This window comes from Linepithema humile, chromosome 2 (assembly GCF_040581485.1).
Source record: "Linepithema humile isolate Giens D197 chromosome 2, Lhum_UNIL_v1.0, whole genome shotgun sequence".
NCBI lineage: Eukaryota > Metazoa > Arthropoda > Insecta > Hymenoptera > Formicidae > Linepithema > Linepithema humile.
In genome coordinates, this window is record NC_090129.1 from 22,101,558 (window position 1) to 22,112,425 (window position 10,868).

Sequence of the window (10,868 nt, forward strand, 5' to 3'; positions counted from 1 at the left end):
CATTTCTCAAGCAACGTCGGATAATCCGGAAAAGGACGAAAGCGGGAGGAAGCGCATCATGCCTCGTGGAAATATATGAAACGCCAGTCTAATAGCCGCCATTACGCCCAATTAGGCAAGCCAGCTCTATTCACGTGGACGAGCGAAATGCGCGTTATTAATACCCCATCGTGATCCGCGGCTGGTAAGTAATCACAGTTCTGGATGGACGCGAAAGGAGATCTCAATCTCCTTCAGAGTATCGCGCGAGGCATGTCTGCTGCGCATGAAACGGTTCCGTTCAGCTTCTGGCGTCGTGACTACGCGAAGTCTGGAATATGGTATACAATTACAGAGAGAGAATCGTGGCTTTCGCTGACATGGAATTGCGCCGGTTAGGCATTCCACAATGTTGCAGCGGATTCATAGGTGGGTGGAACTCTGATTAGGTGTTCGCGCACGAGTATTTTAATTTATTAAAGTACAGCGGTCCACACACACACTTTTATCATTTCTCTTGATGTATTACGTCATTAGTATTAATGTTATCTTATTTAACTGCAACATAAAATTAATGCATATGAAATCAACTAACGTTAAAATCCTGAAAATAATTTTAACTACGATATTAAATTTTAGTTTTTATAATAAAAATCTTTTCTTCGTATTTAGCAGGTAAAAAGTTTAGAATCATAAAATAAATATCAGAATGTAACCGGAAAGTGGCATATATTATAACAATATTGAGTCATTATTTTGCGAAAAAAATTGAACATATTAGGGTACGTAATCTTTTTTTCGGTTTTGAAAATATTAACACGGTGAATAAGAGAGTACGCCAATGAGCAGGTAACAACCGCGTAACGAGGCTGACTCGCGCTCTCGGCCCTCGTTTCTACGTCCTTCGTCCTAGCGCGTTCGCGTAGAGAGACGCCCGGCTTGTCTGGTCACGAACATTGGACCTCACATCGTCACGGAAAAGACGTTCTCCTTGTTTCGTTGGCGTTATTAACCGGTCTGTGACGTTAAACCAGACGGTAATCGTCACCAGATTACCGAGAGGATCGACCGAAAGAATTGCGCTTATCTTCCAAAAGTTTCACTATTACAGTAAACGTTATTGTCGTATTTGCATCGCGCTATTATACTTTTGCATTTTCGCAACGATCGCGTCCTTAGCGTTTGACGAAGATATTCTTAACATATCGCCAGTCTTGTATAGAATGTGAAATTTTCTTAGTCACGATTCTCTCATTCATATTCTTAAATATTCTGTAAATTTCGTTTTATGCGTATCATAAATTTAGTCTGACATAAACGCGTGACTTTTTATGAGAGGAATAAAGATACTATATATTTTTACTTGAAAATTTCGAAAATCTAGCATTAAATATGATTGTCCGATTTTACTGTAATATTAACGTTGAATGCTATTTCGATATTAGACACGCAAAACGCAGTTAGCGTTAATTTTTGCGACAAGCATAGAGGTCTTTGTTATGCGCGCTCTCTTCGCTTTTTATCTCGAGGTAGCGCCTGCGGCGACTCGTTCCGTCGCTTCCGGAGATGCGAGAAGTAGACGTGCGCGTTCATAGAAATTAATTTTCGATCGGTCATCCGGCACGTCGCCCGAAGACAACCGTTTTCGACGGTTTCGACAATTCCGTCGAACGAGCTAATGCCCCGAAGGGGCGTCTCCTTTTCCTTTTTCTCCCTTTTTCCTTTTTTTTCAACGAACATTTCGCTTCCGCGAACGAATCGTCGAGGAACTCATGGTTAAGCGTTTTACGACGATGGGTCACTGCTCGTGGTCGTGGTAACAGTCCGATTATCTCGTTTCCGCGGAATTATCGGGAATGCTACCTTAGAAAACGAGGAGGTGGGCCTCCTCGGTCGAGGGTATCCCATAAAAATTGCCTCGAATTGCCAGTTACCGATTGGCGATCTCTCGCTCCTCGTCCGGAATTCGTCGCTCATGGTGCCTTGATTAGGGATTATTTTCTATTGCATCGCGCTGACGCGTCCCGCGGCTGACGAGGGTGTCATTAGTGTCCTGACGATTGGTTCCCCCCCCCCCTCCTCTCCCTCCGTTGGTGGCAGCGGGAATCATTATTATTGACACACACCGCGATATAATGTGTTCCCATTTTTTCGCATGTATGGATAAAATTGAAATTGCTTGGAAGAAGGTCTCATTATTACTTTGTGAAACTACTTAATTATCGTCCGATGCAGAAGAAGGTCTTTACGCTTTCTTAATTACTAACTGCCGCCACCGCGATCGATCGACCGATCAGTCGATAGGCGATCTTGCATCAATTTCCACGCTCCTCGGTATTTCGCAAAGACTGCGTCGACGGTTTTCTGGGTCGGTGGGCCGTGCCTTAGGGTCCAGAAGCCGGCCGGGGCGCGAGACGAGAGGGCTCGGTGCCACGAGAGAAAGACAAAGACCGCGTGCGAGAGGATGTTGTGGTGGGAAGCGGAAGGCGCCGTGTTAATTTCACTTCGAAAAATCGTAAAATGCAAATGAACGATCCGTGGGCCCGGGGCCCGATTGGCAAATTGCGAGAGAAGGCTGCGCTGCGCGCGCGACGGCCGCGCTGGCGCCCAAGGTGGTCGAGTAATTTCGCGAGGCCTCCCTCTTTCCCTGGAGCAAAAAAGAAAAAAAAGAAGTGAGAGAGAGGGTGAGAAGAACAGGCACGAGAGATAAAAAGGGACAGCAGGTAGGAAGAAAAACGAACAGCTAGAGGGGGAGGAAGGAAGGGCGCGCGCTTCACCACCGGGCGTGCAGGCCATTCAGAAGAGGAGTTTGGCTGCGGGACATAAAAATGTGTTGATTATACGTTGCTGGGCATCCTTGGGCTCATGGTGTCGTTAAGGAAAACCAAACGCGAGACAGAGAAAGAGCGAGGCTTATCCGCGAAATTGTTAAATGGCCGACAAGATCGTCACATCCGAGTGTCGTCGTCGCGATGACATGATGTCGGGCGTGTCGTAAACGATAACGATTACTTAGAGTCAAAGTCAAGACAATGTCAAATATAATTTCTTCATTTAACGATAAAAGTCTCGCGTACGATTCGTATTATTCGCAATGTTTCAGCTTATCCGCGCAGTTCTTTAAACATTTTCTTTAACAATAATTGTCCATGAAAAAAATATTATCCCACACTTTGTTAACATTTCGTTCTCGCTAATGATCTAAAAAGATGATAAAATTGTATATGACAAAGCCGTTGATTTTCGCTAAATTAGTTATTGAAAGTCGATAAGCAGTTGTTTTTTTTTGGCGAACTCGATGAGATAATTAGCGCCGTGTTAGAGGAGCCGATGAATTAATAAGTCGCACGAAAGCACCGAGATCGATCTGCGCGCGATGACGAAAGCGATGAATGAAGAGGTCCTGACAAAAGCGCAGCTCGTAAATCGGCCGAAATCGCGCAGATCGGTCGTTAATCGGTCGCGGGCTGCAATAAGACTAATGAATCGCGGCGAAGGCAGCCCGCGGTGGGCCCTTGGGCCCGGATGTGCCCTCCTGCAATACGTCTGTCCGCCTGTCCGTCCATCCGTGCGCGTCTCTGTGTGGGGGGGTGTGCAGGAGATTAAAAATAAATAAAAGGCAATAAGTGCGGGGCCCCGTGCGAAACCCGTCATTACGCGAGGCGGGCCCACCTTGTTAGCCCAGTGGGCGCCCATGACCATATCCAGCCACTCTCATTCAGGATCTCTCTTCTCTCCCGGAGGAGTCCTGGCGCCTGTGCCGTTAAAATTGCCCGAAATTCCCGGAATTCTTACCTCCCGATGTAGTATATGCTCACAACCGCCATTACTGTCGTCACTCCCCCGTGCTTGAGATCCTCTCTCGCCTTGGTGTCTTCCCTCTCGCTTTCACGAAATAACGGCGCGATCGTTAAAACAATGTTTGCGGACTTGAGAAAATTAGGGTCCGCGATTGTCCGTTGATTGACAAAGTTATTTCTGCGGACGATTATGTCAGGACTGCGCGCGAAGTCCGTTTCCGCGAGCGTATACTTGTCATTACGTCTTACGCCTATTATTTGTATATATTTTCGTATATCTCTGAACAGAAATTTTTTACTCTTTAAAATATATTGCTATTTAATTTACCGGTGATCTATTAAAATTATACACATAGCCAACGGAGATATTTTGACGTTTCCGTCTAAATATACTATAATCTAATCTTGCCAATAACCGTCAGTCGTGACGCGAACGTGGCGCTTTCGACGAAATAATTATTTCGATCATTAATATTCGTTAGCGTCTATCGGGGCGTAGCAGCGAGCCAAAGTGTGTATTCGGGGCGATTACTCGATTCGACCGATTCGCGTTCGGGTGTGCATTCGTGTTTGTGCATGCAAATCGCCTCGCCGATATCGGCGTGCCAACTTTCTCGTCGTCGAGGTCCCGCTTCTCTTTCCAGACTCGTGGAAAGTGGCGGGCATAAGACTATGTCTAGAAACAACCGGTATTACGCGTTGGTATTCTCGGACCCGAGAGCTAGGATAGCCGAGGACGCCGGGGATTATCGAGCGGGGAAGAGACGGAGGGGTTGGTCGTCGGCGAGGAACGGTGGTTAGCCGACAGGGAAGTGGCGTAGGAGTCTTGCGCCAGCGCTGGGTAATGCCTAATGGCGGGTAATTGGACAAAGCCAGCCGCAAATTGGACCACCGACCGTGGGGTCGTCGGGTCGCCCGGACGCCAATCGTCATCGCCGTTATTTGCATCTGCCGATGCGTCCGTAACGTACGTGAGCCTCGCTACGACGTATTCTCTCCTCGATTCGTTATATTGCGCGAGTGATGTAACCCCGGAGACGCGAGACCTCGAGGACCATCGTCGCAACGCCTAGAAATAGAATTGACCGACTCTCGTTTATTCGGAGTCCGCTCGAGCCGCGAATGTCACAACCATGCCGCTCGAACGTCGAACAAATTATAATATTTCCATAATATTTTCTTGTAATTAAGAAAGCGATATTAAATCTGATACTGATTACAAGTCGGGAACATATTTCGAGCCGAGAGAATAAATTAAGAATAATTCAAAGTGAGAAATATTCGTTACGAATGTGCTTCCCTTTACTCAGCAAAAAGTAAAAGCCTTCTCTCTTTCTTCTCTTTCCTCTCTTTCCCTTTATTTAACGAAAGATCTTGTCCATCGCGCGCGGTACCTATATCATTTCTTGCCATATTGATATGAATTTTTTGCCCGCTTCAGCATTCGTACCGAATATGGTTTATATCTCTCGCGTGCGTGCTCGCATATTTATATCGCGCTTGCGTTTGTCCATTCCCTTGTGTATTAATTATTCCCTCCGATGATTTTTATCTTTCCGCTTCTGATGAAATGATGAAGATGCAGTCGCTAATACGCCCGGCTGTTATCGATCCGATCATAAAACAGTCGGCACGTCGAGACCAGCGCGTCGTATATTAATTACCATCTCGATTTCTGCTCGCCAACTCGGAATTTATTACCGCGATGTTCGCATATTCGGAATCGAAATCGTTGCCGTGTCCGTCCAAGTTTCGATCGATCGTAAAATCTTCGCGATGCAATTACCAAGGAACTCATTTGTCAGTAACAGATCGCGTTCGCATTATTGTACGTTAATGGATTCCGTCGGTATTCCCTAAAATCAGTACTTAACTCGGTAGAGACTGGTAGTCTTTGTTGCCTCTGATCGTGTTTCCCTTCCATAAGTATCAATTTCCGACGCAATTCTTTCAGACGTCATTAATTACACGGATTACTTTGTAGCGGATCTCAATTTCTTTTTATTCTACCATTTCACGAAACAGATATTTAGTTTAATTACAAATGAGTAAATGTAGTAGGAAGATGTTTATCCTTTGTTTCGAATATATCTGCACGGTATCCTTGAATCTTTTATGTATTTTTTATATATTTTTTTGGCCACCTATTGATTATTTTACGTCAATCTCTCTGTAATTGTCGAAAAATACATTTTTGATACTTGATTTAAATAATCATGATAAACAGATCTAGAAGTAAAATTATTATTGTTATTGTTATTAATAAAATAGAATTGATTAATAACAATTATCTCAAAAGGATACCCACTTGCAGTCATTTAATTATCACGCTTTACCTTAAGCAACGTCATAGAGATCCAGCGAGCCTGATAAAAACGTAGTCGCCGGAATGTCCAAGAACGTCTTCAAAGTACGCAGTAAGTGCGCGGTGCGACGATAAGTCCTATAAATAAAGGCGTCGGTAGGTGGCCAAGTGTTTTTCTGGGTTAGCGCGCGTTTCTTCCCTCGACCGTGCCTCTCCTTCTTCCTCCACCTCCTTTGGACACGCGACTTCTCTCTTTCCACGTCCTTCTTCGGTCTCCTCTCTCGGTACTCGCGCTGCCACTCGCGCGGAGATGCTAGGCCGAGATCGTCGGCGAGAGTTCCGGGGCTAATTACGATAATGAGGCAGGCTAGGGAATCGGCCGTTCTCGCCGCGGACGCGACGAGGACACGAGATAGGTGAGGAGATATCCTAGACGAGGAAAGAACGAGTTCAATGTCGGTGGGGAGAAAGAGAGAAGAAGAGAAAGAGACCGTCGGTCGGCTGGCTTAGCACTTTGAGTTCGCCTCGGAAGCCGCCCTCGATCTGATAAGATAAAGCTTCGTAGCCCTGCGGTCCTCTTCGTGGTACGCATGTGCCTTTTCGCTCGTGTGTACAAACGCGCGTTACGCATCCTCGAAGCGAGCAGCAACATCGTAGCCTCTGTTCCGTCGGCGACGCGGTCGTCATACCGATCGCTCAGATAGATACGATGATCTATGTCGCGCGGCTTGCCTGGACGCCTTGCCAGCGGAACCTCGCGAACGTGTTGTCGCCGTCTCCGAAATCAGTCGCGAGGATACGCTTTCGTTTTCGCGCGAGCGCCGTCGCTTCCCGGCGTCCGATTATAGCAGCCTCGAGACACTCGCGCTAATTATCTTCGTGCCGATCGCGTCGCATTTTCTGGCCCGAAGCGCCGATGGTGAACGCTATCGCGATTACAATCGCCTCGCGAGAGATGCTTCCATCTTATACACGCGCGCGCCGTGTATTATATCTGATAATCTATCTAATGACAAGTTGGAAGCGAAACGCACGGCGACGCTCTGGTCTCATTTCGACAATCTGCCGAGTTTCGTCACGACGAAAGTTGCAATTTCGTAACGCGTCAGTATTCAGCGAGCGAAGTAGACGGTTTTCTCGTCGTTAAAAGTCTCGTCATCTTATCTCCTTTTCTGGCTCTTTTCTCTTTAATTACATCAAGGAGTTGCCTCCCGTATTTTTCGCGGCAATCACAGGTGTTATTGCTGAAAGGAGCTTTTTGTCGGAGATCTATTATTCCAGAAAAAAATCGAGGAGCAGTTATTCGATCTTTGCAATTTGTATATAATCACATCTATTTTTTGAGCGACAAATAATAGTGCGCTTGATAGAGCAAAATTGAAAATTACGCAGTCAACTTTGTGAGCGCCGCGGCTATGCTACACTTAGACTACTTTCATACGCTTTTCTCACTTTCCGCACATAAAAAATAATATAAGTTGCACGCTTTAACACACTTAACGCATTTTACTATCTTATATTATAATCGTAATTATAATACGAATATAATGAAATGCAATTAAAAATCAATTACCACAAATGTGGTTTCTATTATATAAATTAATTGAAACACGCTGTGTGAAATATTTGTTTGCATTTGCTTTGCCTTTGTTATCAATAACAAAGTATCCGCATCTGTTTTAGAGCTGGAATTGTATATACATATTGTATTGCATTATGAAAACGTAGTACGAGCAAGCACGAATAGGCAGTGTCGAGAGATAGATGTAATTCCAACTCCGAAATGGATGCAAATAGCGGTACTGAACATTAGTAATCGTCTCACGAAAAACGCCGGGATGATCACTCTCAGGTTTCTCTCTGAGTGTAGGGCGGATTAATGCTCTTGTGTAACCGATCGAAGTATCACGATGCATCCTATCGAGAGGCATTAGGTCAAGTAAAGCAATCTCTTAGCAGTCACGCCAGCAGGGTCCCTCGCGCGTGCGACGTATATATATCTAGATTGGTTCTTGCTTCTCGAAGAAAAGCTTTCTCGCTACGTAACCGAGTCTAGACTATTTTTGATATTAATCAGAACTGCAATCGTCGCCAAAATCATCAAAGTATCTTCTTTTATAAGTCTTTCATAATAACGAAACCAACGCTAATGATAATTGAGACAGCTATTAATATATTAAGACCACGTGAAAGTTCGAACATAGAATCAGATCTGGGATATCACAAATTACTTGAAGCAATTATTTATCCTTGAGATACGCGTCATATTTTTTTATTTATTTTCGCTTTCTCAGCGAAAAGTAGGGTCTAAGCGAAAACGTGCCGGTCAGCCAGCCGCCAATAGCCGCGAGAGCCAGCAGCGTTGCCGATCCGGCGTTTCGACATCGTTTGGCCATCTCGGAATGTCAGTCACGATCGAATGACATTCACGATCGTGGTTGTCGTCACCTCGTCTCCTCTGCTCTGCACCGTCGATCGGTCGTCGTAGCGTATTCCCGCGGCGTCCGTCGCGAAACAAACACTCCTGGTAACGACCTTTCCGGGCCGAAATTCGGGCGGCGTGGCGCGTAAACTCGTAAACGAGCGTGTTTAATACCGGTCTCTATGGGACGCGCAGCGCGCGCGGTCGGTCGGTCGTTCGGCGGACGCTCGCGCGCACGTAGGTCGGCGCCGCATCAAAGGATCACGTCTCTCCTACGCACATCGCGTCGTCCGCTGCCGCATCGGGTTGCGCTTGGCTTCGTGATAGGCATGGGAACCGATTGCATTACGTCCGGTGCACGATAGGAAAAGCGGCGCGCTCCGTGATCATTTAGCCGCTTTCCGAAAGTCGCTCCACTACGATACGATACCTTTCGAGCGCATGCGTTAAAAAAGAGACTTATTAATGGTGAATTGGAGATCGGATCGCCGAACGTTCCGTGTCAATCGACGAGTCGTGATTGCTTTAACTCGAGCCTGAAAATTCGTGCAAGGATTTGTACATATTGCGATGTTACGTAAATGGAAACGAAGACTTTATTGCGATATATCGAAAAACTCTGATCTTTATTGAGAGGATTATTCTAATGCGTATTATTGCGCAGTTATTTTTATATATTTCTTATGAATAACGTTAAACGGACAAAGATTGCGATAATTTTTTTGCCTTACGATACCATGTGTGGCGCGCAATCGAACTTTGCAATTCGATGATTATTTATAAAACGTCGACGGGATGGATGATTCGAAAGGGTTGGTGGCGCGAGGAAGCGGTTGAGTGGGGCGCAACATTTCGTGTTTGTGTGAGGCCGCACATCCGGCGAGCGATCTTGGTAGATCCGGTAGGACAATGCCGGCTCCTTTACTCTTTTGCTCCGTTCGCCTCTCCACTTCTTCGAGCACGCAGATCGTAAGCAACCATGGTCCGAAAGGATGCAAGGACCCTGGGGGACAAACAGAAGTATGATCCAACATGAAAGAACGCCGCCGCCCCGTCAGAACTTGTCCCGAGCGTACTCAAATTTGGATTTATGCACGGTGAAGCCCGCTCGTTTGCCACGCATGCAAATCGCACGATATACCGCGCCGCCACAAAATATCATCCTTCTTGCGCAAAGGGGGAACCTGTGCCAATCGCCTATAACGATGCAAATCAAGGAATGATTAAATCAGAAAAATACAAAAAACGCGTTCGCACAAAAAAAAACGAGAATTATGCAGAAAATTGTTTTTAGTTTTAATTAACACTCAAATATTGGGTGTTGAGCATATTCAGCAATTTTTTAGGATGGCTAATAAAAGAAAGAATTTTGTAAAATATCGTGAATGAAGTCAGCACGCGAATAACAAATTCTATTCGATTTCGTCCAAATTCTTGCATCTCTTTCAGAACGAATCGCGAATAGTTTACCGTCCGATATTCTTTCTTAGCGAAAGCACTCACGTGATCGTGCTACCGATGGGCCTCGGATATGCCGGGAGGTAAGTGTTTGCACTGGTTAGGGTTGCGCTCGAGGTACGTTTGACGTAGAGATTGGTCAGTTTGGCTGTGCAAAACTAGGTTCGTTAGCTGATTGAGTTAGCCCGCTCTCTCGCGGTCAGCACTGATTAGAACAAACTGACCGGCCTACGCAGCTTGATTGCAGGACAAGGACGGACGGATGGAGTCGCGTCCACTCGCGTACGTATATACGCTGGAAAGGTAGAGACGAAAGATGACGGGGCGGGAGAGATAGAGCGAGAGAGAGGATCAATGGGATTTGTCGGGACGGTCGTGACCACGACCGGTTGTTTTCGGATTTCGTTCCACCTATCGCGGTAGCGTAGCGCAGAGCACGAACGATATTCTGCTATCTACGTGAGCGGACTGTCAACGGCGACGCCGTTCGCAATACTGGACTATCGAGAGATGGCCGACTTGACTAATTGGCAATACTTCCTCCCGAATGACCATAAACGACGCTGGCCACCGAGCCGTGCCACTGGGGATTAACCGCGAAGATGTAACTCATCGGAGAGTCGTTATTTTATCAAAGGGCGTGATTTGCGGCGAGTATTCGTGGTCTGTAGATAATGTTCGATAGATAGGACATCGCAAAGTTTTATCAAATACTGGGATTCAGTAGGAGGTGCTATTGAAGGAGCAGACATTGTGCACATCGTAATTAATATGATCCTGAAAGATCAGAGAAACATAGTAACTGTGCTTTTTTCTAATGTTTATTAATCGGTAACGTCAATTATACTTTTTCCCGTCTTATATAAGAAAAATAAAAATATGTTGGAGCTGGGTTTTACTTCTC

At 45.8% G+C, this 10,868-nt stretch overlaps 1 long non-coding RNA gene across 1 annotated transcript; it reads right to left on the reverse strand.

The window, feature by feature from the left end:
* Positions 1-6,634: 6,634 nt before the first annotated feature.
* LOC136998031 (uncharacterized) lies at positions 6,635-10,271 on the reverse strand. The gene is made up of 3 exons (XR_010888614.1): positions 10,010-10,271; positions 9,583-9,703; positions 6,635-9,509 (listed from the first exon to the last, which is right to left on the reverse strand). It is a non-coding gene; the product is annotated as an uncharacterized lncRNA (long non-coding RNA).
* Positions 10,272-10,868: the final 597 nt, after the last annotated feature.